At 41.6% G+C, this 12,542-nt stretch overlaps 1 long non-coding RNA gene across 2 annotated transcripts; it reads right to left on the reverse strand.

The window, feature by feature from the left end:
- Window positions 1-527: 527 nt before the first annotated feature.
- LOC135160387 (uncharacterized) lies at window positions 528-11,516 on the reverse strand. 2 transcript variants are annotated; one of them, XR_010298555.1, is made up of 3 exons: window positions 11,261-11,516; window positions 10,780-10,924; window positions 528-579 (listed from the first exon to the last, which is right to left on the reverse strand). It is a non-coding gene; the product is annotated as an uncharacterized LOC135160387 (long non-coding RNA). The 2 variants fall into 2 exon arrangements; XR_010298554.1 differs by lacking the exon at window positions 528-579 and adding an exon at window positions 9,531-9,695.
- Between the last annotated feature and the right edge of the window lie 1,026 nt (window positions 11,517-12,542).

The raw sequence follows: 12,542 nt of genomic DNA on the forward strand, positions 1-12,542 counted from the left end.
AGAAATAAAATAATTTCCTTTTTGGTATAATATTCGAATACGATTGGTTAGTTTCCCAGTATACGATTTCATGCGATGTCATCGATGCAAATGATAACACTCGAAAGCGGCCATAATCGACAAAATCCCACGATTTCACTAGATTTCTAGCGATTTCAGTCTTAACGGATGTAGTGATTTCACAAACGAATGACCCCTCGCTTTGACGGTTCTTTTCCATCGGTTGACGAGTACTCTCCAAGTGCGAATACATCTTAATAAAATATAGTTCATTTGCTCTTATACGAAAGTGTCATTTATGTATTAACCTGGCTTCCCATAAAATTATTGGAAATGGGGTTTAAGGCGGTATTCTGGTCTAGAAGCCTAAATTTTAAGCATTTTTCAAACTAAGATTTTAAAAAAATGAAAAACATTTTTCGTATCCATTTTTTTATATGTTATTTATTGGTATTTCAACAATATAAAAAAAAATTATAAATAAAAAATCCAAAATTCGCCAAATTACAGGCCAGTGAAGTGGGGGCCTCAAAAAAAACGGTGCACCCTGGTTGACATGATTCCACCCCTTTGAGTGATCTGAAACGAAGAATTTTGAGAAATTGTCAATCAGTAATGATGTCGCTACCGAGTAGACCTTAGACAAAAAACAAAAAATCACAAAATGGCGCTGACTTGAAAAAAAAAAAATTTTTACCCTCTGTGACGTATTGGTCTCTGCCAATGCGTCGTTTTTTTGAGAATTGATGCCCAGACATTAGTCAGCAGTCCCACGGCGTCTTGGAGACGCTGTGGTCAGCTGCCCCAGTGTTTGGAGGATCAATTTACTCCCTGCAACGCCATTTGGACAAAGGACTGAACAATCCAACGGATGTTTAGACCATTGTCAGCACCCAAGTGACGTCGCAGCAGGGATCGAATAAAGCAGTTTCAGGGTTTTTGGCACGTCCAGTATACTGTTTGACTGTATGAGTCTTGCGTCAATGATGACACAAGACAATATTGGTGCAAAAAGCCATGGAACTGCTTAGAACAGCGATTTGGACTTGGAGGAGATTTAGATCGTCGCAGAGAGTCAGATACCTTCCAGCAGCTGACCTAACAGGGTCTTCCACTGCTCGCAACCGCGCTCCAAGTCCAACTCAGGACCATCTAATAACGCGTTACCGACCCACTCACGCAAGGAGTGTATACTATTAAAAGTAAATATATACATATTTAACACATTCCGCGAGTGAGGTTATTTGTGTTGTTCCCAATCCGTCACCAAGACACCCCTCCTAGAAGAGTGAACCCGAAGGGCTCACCGACATCTAGCCGGACTGGGCACGACGGCCCAGCAGAAGGGGACAAGACACAGGAGTGTCCCATCACCACCAGTCCCAAGAGGGGATATATACGCCAAGGTACTAGCAACCGCTAGTAGCACCCAGAGAAATATATATATATCCCCTTGGTGAAAATTTTGGGAATATTCCCTACCTGGCGGTGGATAGCCAGAACCAAACGTCACATTGGCGCCCAACTAGTTTTGGCACTCATCAGGAGATAGTGCAGAGGAATTATGTGACACAAAAAGTGGGAACACACTGAATTACGCGTACGGGGCCGACGGTCGACGAAGGAAGGAGATTGAAAATAAAAAGACAGAACCCCAACCAACACCAGAGAAAAATCGAACCGACAACGCAGACCGATAGCTGAGACGGAAAACCACCCGACAGACGGGAAGTATAGCCTTGACAACGCTTCAACACCAACACCAGGAACAACCCAACGCCAAGCCAGGAGGAGCAGGAGAAATTTTGGACAGGACAACTCGTCAACAGCGGCACCGGAGACAACTCAGCGCCAAACCTGAAAAATAAAATCATCATTAGCAGAGACAACGAACGAGATTCGGGACCACAGGATGAATATTGGATTACTGACAATTGTCATGGGACTCGCGTAAGTACTGAACAAGCTTAAAAATTCCTCCTATCCGCACACCGCGATCTTTGGCCAGTCGGACCCAACGACGCGACCGACGGAACCGAGACTCGCGACCATACTTAACACACACAGAATTGAATACAATAGACATGGACGGCGCGTCAAACGAAACCACCACGGGAGGACCGACGGAACCGGTCAACCGCGAGACGATAACAAGTAACCCGACGACAATATCATGCGTCGTTCTGCAATTAAAAGCACAAAGTTGACTTGACACGGATCCGACGGCAGATTACGGGATCACGATCCACGGTATCAAATTAAATATGAGGGAAGCCTTTCTCGCCGGACTCAGAAGAGACATCAAGAGCATGATGTTTCCCCTGACTCCGGCATCTTTTGACGAGGCCGTCGGACTCGCGGTCACGATCGAGTCGAAAATAAAAGAAACCGAGGATTTCGAACAGCTACGGAGGCTACATGCAAGACCAAAACAGCCTCAAGGGCAGGGGAAGATTCGAAGAATCGAATCAATCGATGATGATCGTGGCGGGTTCGCGTCTTGTGCATTTTACTCGTATTTCGTCTTCCGTGACGACGGAAAAAACCCATGTGTTGGAATTTACTATTCAGGCCCAGTATGTTCGGTCCATTGATTTTACCCGTACATCGCATATCTCGGAGCTCGAAAAACGGGGATTGGAGATCATTTGTACCTCACAATCCTTGTTCCCATTGACCTCGTATAAGGGTCGTGCAGTCTTGCATATAAGGCCGATCATTCCCGTTTTACAGTGGTTGATGTCTTCACTGTCAAGCTTGAGATACGTGTTGGCTTCCTCCGAAATAGCGGTGTAGGGATAACTTGGCGTTATAAAGGACACTAGAGACGTTGAGGTATTGTTAATTTTTGTCGGCAACGTCAAGTGTCTATACACGGTATATATTGTTAGTTCAAGTATTGGTATCGTGATGACGAATACGACCTTTTCCTTATGAAAATAGGCCGTCAGGTCTGCGAGTTTGAATAGTTCAGTGATATATGGGATTTCTAGGGGGACCGGGAACTCCGCCCCCCCATTATGTCGAATTACGTCGTTAGCAGCGTCCAGGATATTTTCTGGCGACATAATTGACGGGTGCAATTGTCCTCTTTTCGCGAATAGGATGGCGTTAATCAGCATTTGGGTGTCGAGTTCATATTCGCTCAGTTCCGCGTCGAAAGCTGATATAAGGCTCGCCATTTTCCCATTAATCCCTATAGTATCGATTCGCTCGAGGATGTTTTCGATGGCGACGTAGACCGTCGCGTTCAAGGTCTTAATTTCTCTAGTCAGACCTTGAAGAGTTTGGTGAATTGATTCGAATTCGGATCGAATGATGTGTGTTTGGTTCGCCAGAAGGGCTAGGGTTTCCCTAGTTGTGTTCTGTAGGGATTCTATGTATTGGTCGTAGTAGTCCGCGTCATCTTCGTCCATTGTCCCGAAAAGAATCTTACTTATTTTCCCGATAAATCCGAGGACCGCTCGTTTCGATCTCTCCGGTGTTTCTGCTAACAATTCTCTCATGTGTCGATGAGTACCGTCTAGTATGTCGAGGCGATTAATTACCTGGTCTAATTGGTCTTCGAAATTACAATCGCCTGGTAGTTGAGTACAGATCCCTTTCATTCCCAACCAGTGTCGTGTAAGGATTTGTTTTTTTTCTAGGAATTTTGTTACATCGATATGTGTAATCATATTCCACACCGTGTGATAGATTCGCAGATTCGCATATTTAGTTGTTAGGATTCCGTTTCCTCCCTCTAATCGTGTGATTTCCACGCCTGGAGTTTCCGGGCTCCCTGCGAGCCTGAAACATCCAAGTATACACACGGCTATTTTTTGTTGTTTTACGTTTCGTCCTTCACTCCCCTTCTTATTCCTGGCTGATTGTACTCTACAGTTCATCAGTCAGAAATAAGAATATTTTTCGGGCGAAATGTAATATGAGTAATTCAGTGGTCCGGTATTTCTAAGTCGTAAAATTCCCTCGTTTTCTCTAAGGAGAGAACATTCTACTCAGAATATATCGATTATACCCCGATTGTTGTTATTTATCAACCTATTTGACTGCTCAAGTCGAAACGACTAATATCTCTCTCTTTTACCAAACGCCTACCCTCTTCTCAATTATCTTTAATTTATTGAGCTATCCTGTTATTTACGCTCAAGCCGCAAAAATTGATTAAATCTCGGTAGTTCATTAAGTTATGCTCTTATTCGTGTTTTTGTTGTTTTTTTTTGTGTGCAATTCTAGGTTAACAAGTGAAGGCACAGTCTAATAGGAAACTCTGAAAATTTGAGCAGACGGTTGAAAATGTGAAGACATTAAAATATATCCCTGACAGGGGTAGTGAACATGCGGGATCCTCTATTCAATTTCCCAAATTCCTCTGGTGGAAATTTAATAAAACGAATGATCTATTATTTCCCCAAAAGTTGGGGTTTTCGTGAAAAAAAGTTTTATGAAGCTGTGTTAACATTCAAACAAAAGGGTCTTTTCCCTCGTCACGGAAGACGAAATACGAGTAAAATGCACAAAACGCGAACCCGCCACGATCATCATTGCGGGAACCGGAACAGTCACTCTAGCGCCGGACTGCGAGATCCGATTGCGGTCCGTCACCCTCACCCCATTCTCAGAACTGACGTCGAACTTCGACCTAAAATTCGTGAACAGAGCCGTCTTCGCCATCCCGACCCTACTAAATAAGACAATACGCGGACTCGGACCGAAGAATTTAACGGAAATCTTAGGCGATATAGGCCTACTACAAACGGTACAGGTTGGACAGAACGACGAGGACAGCGTCACAAGGGACAGTCTCGGGCTGCAAGTCATTATCGATAAAGCCCGAGCGCTGTCCAAACAAGGGGACACAAACAGAAGACTGAGGAGGGTTGAACACGGGTTAGGATACGCGGGGATTTCGCTAGGAATTCTTGGGGTGATTACCGTGGCATGTTGGAAATTCTACCTATGGTCGAAGGTCGCGACGCTATGTGGGGGAGTTGGGGTTTGTTCAGGCACTCGAAGCAGGGACAACGAGCTCCACCGACCGAGAATCAGGACCTCATCGCCGCAGGCGCTGCCACGACGACCACGCGCGATAAAACCGAACCAAGAAGTACACCTCCCGATGAGGACGCTCGCTCGGGGCCTACAGCCACCATCACAGAGATTGTGGAGCTGGACGAACACTTGGAGCCCGTCGAACGAGGTCGCCCACTCGAGACAGCCGCCCCCCTCACCCCCCAGCGTGCGCTGATCCCCCAAAATCGAGTCACACACACCCAACAATATCAGGCCCTTCCGATGATCAGCGGCCCGCCGGAACGAACAGGAGCCCAGGGTTGGCAGATCGTCAGCCCATACTGGAACGGGGAGATGTCTTACTCCAGACCACCCCTCCAACACGACCTGGGAGGATGGTAACCAGCAGAACCAACCCCGAAAGCACCTATCAACGACCTCGCTAACTTGCTCTTACGCTAATCCGAAAAGAGATAAATACTGTTCTTGATAGGGACTTTAGCAATAAGAAAAACTGTAAGGGTCGATAGGGACAGCTTTAAATTCGCTCATAAAGCATAAAAGGAAATAACATGTTTACCTAATTTGCCCATAAAGCATTATACATTTAGCTCATATAGCAGGGATTTTGGCCCTTATGGCAGGGAAGTTGATAGCCCTTTTGGCATAAGCCGAGGCCCATAAGGCACAGACTATATTAAAATTCCTTTCTCTTAGTTTAGTACTATTGCCACCTGATTGTGAACCAGGGTAGCAATAGTTTTATCAGGGGAGTGTGACGTATTGGCCTCTGCCAATGCGTCGTTTTTTTTTAGAATCGATGCCCAGACATTGGTCAGCAGTCCCACGACGTCTTGGAGACGCTGTGGTCAGCTGCCCCAGTGTTTGGAAGATCAATTTACTCCCTGCAACGTCATTTGGACAAAGGACTGAACAATCCAACGGATGTTTAGACCATTGTCAGCACCCAAGTGACGTCGCAGCAGGGATCGAATAAACCAGTTTCAGGGTTTTTGGCACGTCCAGTATACTGTTTGACTGTATGAGTCTTGCGTCAATGAGAACACAAGACAATATTGGTGCAAAAAGCCGTGGAACTGCTTAGAACAGCGATTTGGACTTGGAGGAGATTTAGAGACTCGCAGACAGTCAGATACCTTCCAGCAGCAGACCTAACAGGGTCTTCCACTGCTTGCAACCGCGCTCCAAGTCCAACTCAGGACTATCTAATAACGCGTTACCGACCCACTCGCGCAAGGAGTGTATACTATTAAAAGTAAATATATACATATTTAACACATTCCGCGAGTGAGGTTATTTGTGTTGTTCCCAATCCGTCACCAAGACACTCCTCCTAGAAGAGTGAACCCGAAGGGCTCACCGACATCTATCCGGACGGGGCACGACGGCCCAGCAGAAGGGGACAAGACACAGGAGTGTCCCATCACCACCAGTCCCAAGAGGGGATATATACGCCAAGGTACTAGCAACCGCTAGTAGCACCCAGAGAAATACATATATATATCCCCTTGGTGAAAATTTTAGGAATATTCTCTACCACTTGGCTATCCAAAGGATCATCGCGGTGGATAGCCAGAACCAAACGTCACACCTCTTTTTTTTTGACCTTTTCGATTTTTTTAAAAATACTCAAAATTGAAATTTTTCAAAATTCAGGGTTCACTCGATAGAGAGGTATATAAAGAAGATTTACACCAAATTACAAACAAATCGGTCGGGTAGAACTTGAGATATCATGACAACCACTTCGAAAAAAGTAGTTTCGAGAAAAACGCGTTTGAAGTTCGAGAAACAATTCAGCCGGCTTAGATGACGCGTCACAAAATCTTCTGTATCTCCGAAAATGATTCGAATTTTGAGAAATCCTTTTAAGGGCATATTCTTAAAGGTCACGACGATTTTTTCGAATTTCTAGACCAAAATACCGCCTTAACAAACTATAAAATAGCCTCCATTTATGGGAGTCGACCCCAAGTCCCTGGAGGTCCTGAAGGGGTTGGGGATGGCCCACGTCTATTGCCTCGGCCGGGCTCGTTTCTACGAGACCCAGCGGAGAGCGGGAGGGGAAGCACCTCGGGCCCAACAAGACCCCGGGAACGCGGGCGCTGACCAAGTGGGTCAGGGGCCGCAGGGGAAAAGGGCAGGCGGAAGGGAGCGCCAACCGGACCAGACAGTCCGGAGAAGGTAGGGCGCGGGAGGGCTCCCTCTTACAGAGGGGCTCCCATGCCGTCGCACGGCCTCCGTGCCTCCGTGCCCCCTCCCGGTTCCTGTCGAGCCCTCCATGAGGGGGGCTCGACAGGAACCGGGAGGGGGTCTCAAGGAACCCTCAACTGGGCCCTGCCAGGCTCGTCCCGCCAGGGGCAGGTAGGTGGGCCCAACAGGAGACACAAGTACCATCAACTAGACGGCTGCCTCGGGCAGGGCATAAAATGGCCGAAAGGCTGGTTACGCTTCTGGACTAATGAGGACCGTCTAGCAGCAACAAAAGTCAAAAGTCACCCTCCATTCACTATACAATTTCTTTATTTTATGATTGGCACGAGGACAAAACGTCTGCACCCCACGGATGTCTCTAGGCGACTAAAGACTCGTCACAAAGACCAAAAGACACAAAACAGAAGCCATCGTAACTGCGAATCGGCCAATCATTACCACCTTGCAACTTCCCTGGAAAGAGTTGGGATAGTTGATGATTCCAGTTGGTCATGTGGAGCTGAAGTTGAAGACGTAGACCACATTCTATGGTACTGTCCAAAATACAGTCAAAATCGGCCAGACCTCTGCCAGACGCATATGTTCATAGAACCTTTTTTAAAATTTTTATTAGGCATTTGGAACTCATTGACAAAGTTTATCAGCTATAAAGTGAAAATATATAGAATTAATGTCTGGACCGTATTGCTTCTTTACATTTTGAGCTCAAAATCCTTGAGAAATTTATCAATGGTGTCGATAATAGAGGGTCTAAGATCATGTACAATGTCTAGCATTCTACAGGGTAGTGTACCATATTTGTTCATAGAGCCATTGGTTCATAGAGTAAGTTTGCTGCAAATCTAGCAAATTATGGATTGTAGGGAAAATTAATATATACAGAAAATTGATGTCATAGAATGACAGTGTAAATAACCACAATTATAGATTCCATCGCTTTAAATAAATAAATAAATAAAACGACCTAATGAAAGGACTCTCTGTTCTTGCGTCCTATGGAATTATTGTCTATATTAATGCTAATTGAGTGAACACTCTCTGGAGCTTTCGAAGCCGATTCGTTTTAGTGAGAGTTATTCTTTTTGAAAATAATTCTACGAATATAGCTAGATACTCTGATAAAAACAAATAAATATGAATATTATTAACGATGTTTCGTTCAATTCTGCCAGAGTAATTTCGTATCCAAATTTATCCATAAAAAAAATATAAATTATTAACGACAAATTTTTGAAACTCCGAAAAAATATCTTCCGCATTCACTTAGTCAATACATAATTCCACTACTAAACAATAAAAATTAATAAAAATAAATGGGTCACATCACGGATGAAAGATGCAGAATACGTGAGCGTCACCCTGGTATATCGAATTCCTCGACGGGCATTCATGACAAAAAGGGCGTTGGAAGGATCGCTTGGAATGTCCGTTCCGGACGCCAAAATGAAGACACTCAGGGGGAAAATACGAGGTCTCATTGCTCCTCCAATTCGTCCGCCGGATATAAAAGAGCAATCGAGAAATTCCTCGTGATAATGGAGACATCAGGACATTCCTCATAATTTTTTCATCGATCGGGACAATTAGAATTGAAATTAAAATAAATTGAAAGTTCAAATTTTTAGCTACAAATTTTACCGAATTTAAGTGGAATTTTCTCAGATTTAATCTTTAAAATTTTCGTTTTTCCAACACATACACACAGATGTGACCTAAAAACATTTTTTTTTTGCATTTTCTAATATTTTACATTAAGCGAAAAATGTAATTCTGCAAACCAAATATTCTTCTAACGAGAATTTTAAGTGTAATTTTGAGTGGAAATTTTGGGCAGTTACTTGTTTAAGACGAATATTATTAGCAAACTTATATTTTTTTCTGAGCGTAAAGAATCAAAAAATCCGTCAAATACAAAGCTTCCATTCGGAAGCAAAAAAGAAAATTAAAAAAAACGGATAAGAACTGGATAAATTATCAGACTAGATGAAATTCTTTTGTTAATAATCAATGAGTTTTTCCACAAATGTTCCTTAAAAATATGAAACTAACCAATGACTGTTAACTCAGATTCGATGTTGTGATGTGAACAACTCACATGTACGTACACTGCCAATGAAAGATGAAATATGTATGCAAATTGAATTATATTTACCCAAAAATACTTAAATATAAAATAAAATGAAAAAAAAACTCGACAAATTGGGGTAAAAATTATCATTAATTTCCGTAGAAAAACTTGTCAGGAATGGATTCGATAGAAATTAACGCTTGCGTTATAATTTTAAAATTTCATTTGTAATAAAAAAAGCATTGCCCAAAATATAATGACCGTACTCACAAAGCATCGTTCTATCCACATAATCATCCAAACGAGCCCCGATTAATTCCAATTGAATCTGTACTTTGTCCGTATTATTAAAGCCATCGTCCCCGTATCTCTAAAAATACTGAAAGATGAAACAAAAAAAAATTGAAGGAAAAAGCCACGAGGGAGAGATCTACTTCACAGAAAAAAGATTAAACAAACTACTTACACTCTACGATGTGAATTACTAAAATAAACTTTCACACGATAATAAACCCATTAAAATCATTTAAAATTAATGGAAACGAAAGAATTTCACATTTCTTGATGCAATATTTTCATCTCTAGTGTTTTTATTACACCAAATGACTCGAATTTTTCTATAGAAAAACCGTATAAATTCAATTAAAAATAAGTCACAAAATTAAATAACAAAAAAAAGGAAATTCCGAGAAAATATTAACTGAGTCTTTTAAACAAATGCTTGAATTAATTAATTAATGACTTTATCTTTTTCGGGAAGAACTTATGGAAAATTATTTACAGTAGATGTCCCTTGGTCCGTTTTGCCCCGTCCTCCCCTATAGATAAAATAGACGTAAGACATTTTACATCGTAATTTAGTTATCATAATTCAATTGTAAATATTATAGATAATGATAACTAATTTGGACTTTGCATAATAATAATTTTATAAAGTGGGAATTAAAAAAGAGTTGGTCACTCCACCATATTCTTATCCTTTCTCTCTTATTATTTTTCACTCATACGAAATGATACGCATTTCTTGGAATATCATGAAGAAGTTTCTCACTTGTGGAATTAGAAAACTCGCCTGCGGGGAATTTTCCAATCTTCACATTCGCCAGAAAATCTTTACCCCACTACCGCACTTTACCGAGCTAAAAACTACTTTTTTTTCACACGCATTGAGTGATTTTTTTATTAGAATATATGAAGAGAAGACGTCATACGAAAAATTACTTCTTCACACGCCATAATGAAATGGTGTTTTTCGATACAAGTGCGATAATGTGATAACGAGTGTGCAGTTGGCGATCCAAACTATAGTATTCGTTAGTGATGGTAAGTTCAGTGGATCAGTGTGTCACTGTTGATTGAAATGACGTGAAATCATTTTTTTTAATATTTTTTTATTTATGCATTCAAACCAATTGGTTAATTCTGCTACAACTGACTTTGACTTTTATTGTCGCTCGACGGACCTGATTTGTCCAGAAGTGTAATCAGCCTTTCGGCCGTTTTACACTCTGCCTCGAGTATCTGTGCCCTGCGCGCAAATTTGTAGAGTCCCTTGATACCGTCCTTGTCGACATGTATATCTATGCAAGCGGACCCGAAAACCTCATTCTGCTATAAAAAAAATGTTTTTTCAACAAAATTATACATAAATTGCCTTCTTACTTCTCCAACATTCAGTAGTCTTCAATATCCTTAAATATCTAATTTACATGAAGTGAGAAGCGACTTAATGAACAAAATAATTTTTATCTTTCAAGTGTTCAGAAAATAGCGAATTTCATCGGGTGGAAAATAGCCTTCACTTTGTAGTCCATTGATAAGTTACGTGAAATTATTGGAAATCGTATGAGATCAGTGAAATCATGCGATTTTATTGATCTCAAGTGATTTAAAATTAAACTTGAATTTAATAGATTATGATTCTTCAATTCATACAAAACTCACTTTGATGTTTTAACGAAGTATTATCAGAGATTGACTTTCTTTTGAACTTCACATCAACACTTTAGACCCGGCGACCATTTTATAAACTCATGAGTTATTTATTCATTCGTTGAAGAATGAATCTTATGCAAATTTATGCGAGATGTTCATACAATATCTAATTTCGTCATCCGCTGTAATTTTACTGAGTTGTCCTCAAGCAGTTGAACTGATTAATGAAATCGAAAAATTGAAATCATTTGAAATCAGCTAAAAGTCATATAAAATCACGTGGAATCAGGTAGAGCTCGACATCACTGGAAATCGCCTTGAAGTCGCTCTGAAATTCCCTTAAATCGGAAATAATTGTGTCATGATATTTGGCCGTGAATGACCTTTTGTGATGAAGTATTTCATTACAAGTTTCAACTTTAGATCTACTAGTAACCGAAAGGCCCTTTTAGACACGCGTTGAACGTAGCAGCAGTGACAAGAACAGTATATTTCAGGACGAGCGCCATAGGGATTTTTACTCTTGTGGCATTATCACCTGAGCGGAAGGCAAGGAGTAAAAAATCCCTAGGGCACTGATCACGACCGATATTTTTCTATAGTGATTTTTACTTTCTGGAATTAGCGGAAGAGCCATTGCCAATCCTCGGAAGAGAAAAAGTGAATATCGGTGAAGAAAATAACACACTTCAGGACAAGTGTCCTGGGGATTTTCACTCGCGTGAGATTCTATAGTGATTTTCGTTTTTTTGTGTTCGAGGAAGGGCCAATGCCAATCCCTGAACGATAAAAAATGAAGATTAGTGCTGAAAACATCATACTTCAGCACGAGTGTCATAGGGATTTTTATTCGGGCAGGTTTGTCGTCCGAGTAAAAAGTCCCTAGGGCACTAGTCGTAAACCATATTTTCCATGGTGATTTTTACTTTCTTGAGATCGAGATAGGGTCGACGTCAATCCTCGCACGGTAGCAAGGGAAGCTTATTGCGAAAATAACATCTTTCAGGACGAGTACCATAGGGATTTTTCTTCGCGTAGGATTGTCGTCCGACTGAAAAATCCCTAGGGCACTAGTCATGAACGATATTTTTCTATAGTGATTTTCGCTTTTTCAAGTTCGAAGAAAGGCCAGTGCCAAGGCCAGAACGAGGAAAAGTGAAAATCACTATGGAAAAATACTATTTCGTAGAGTAGTTTCCAAGTTATATGTATAAGAATATGTATGTTACCGGTTTCACAGTGTGTGCAGACATCTCCCGCTGATCTCTTTCTCTTTCCCCCCACCCCATCA

Source organism: Diachasmimorpha longicaudata, chromosome 3 (assembly GCF_034640455.1).
Source record: "Diachasmimorpha longicaudata isolate KC_UGA_2023 chromosome 3, iyDiaLong2, whole genome shotgun sequence".
Lineage (NCBI taxonomy): Eukaryota > Metazoa > Arthropoda > Insecta > Hymenoptera > Braconidae > Diachasmimorpha > Diachasmimorpha longicaudata.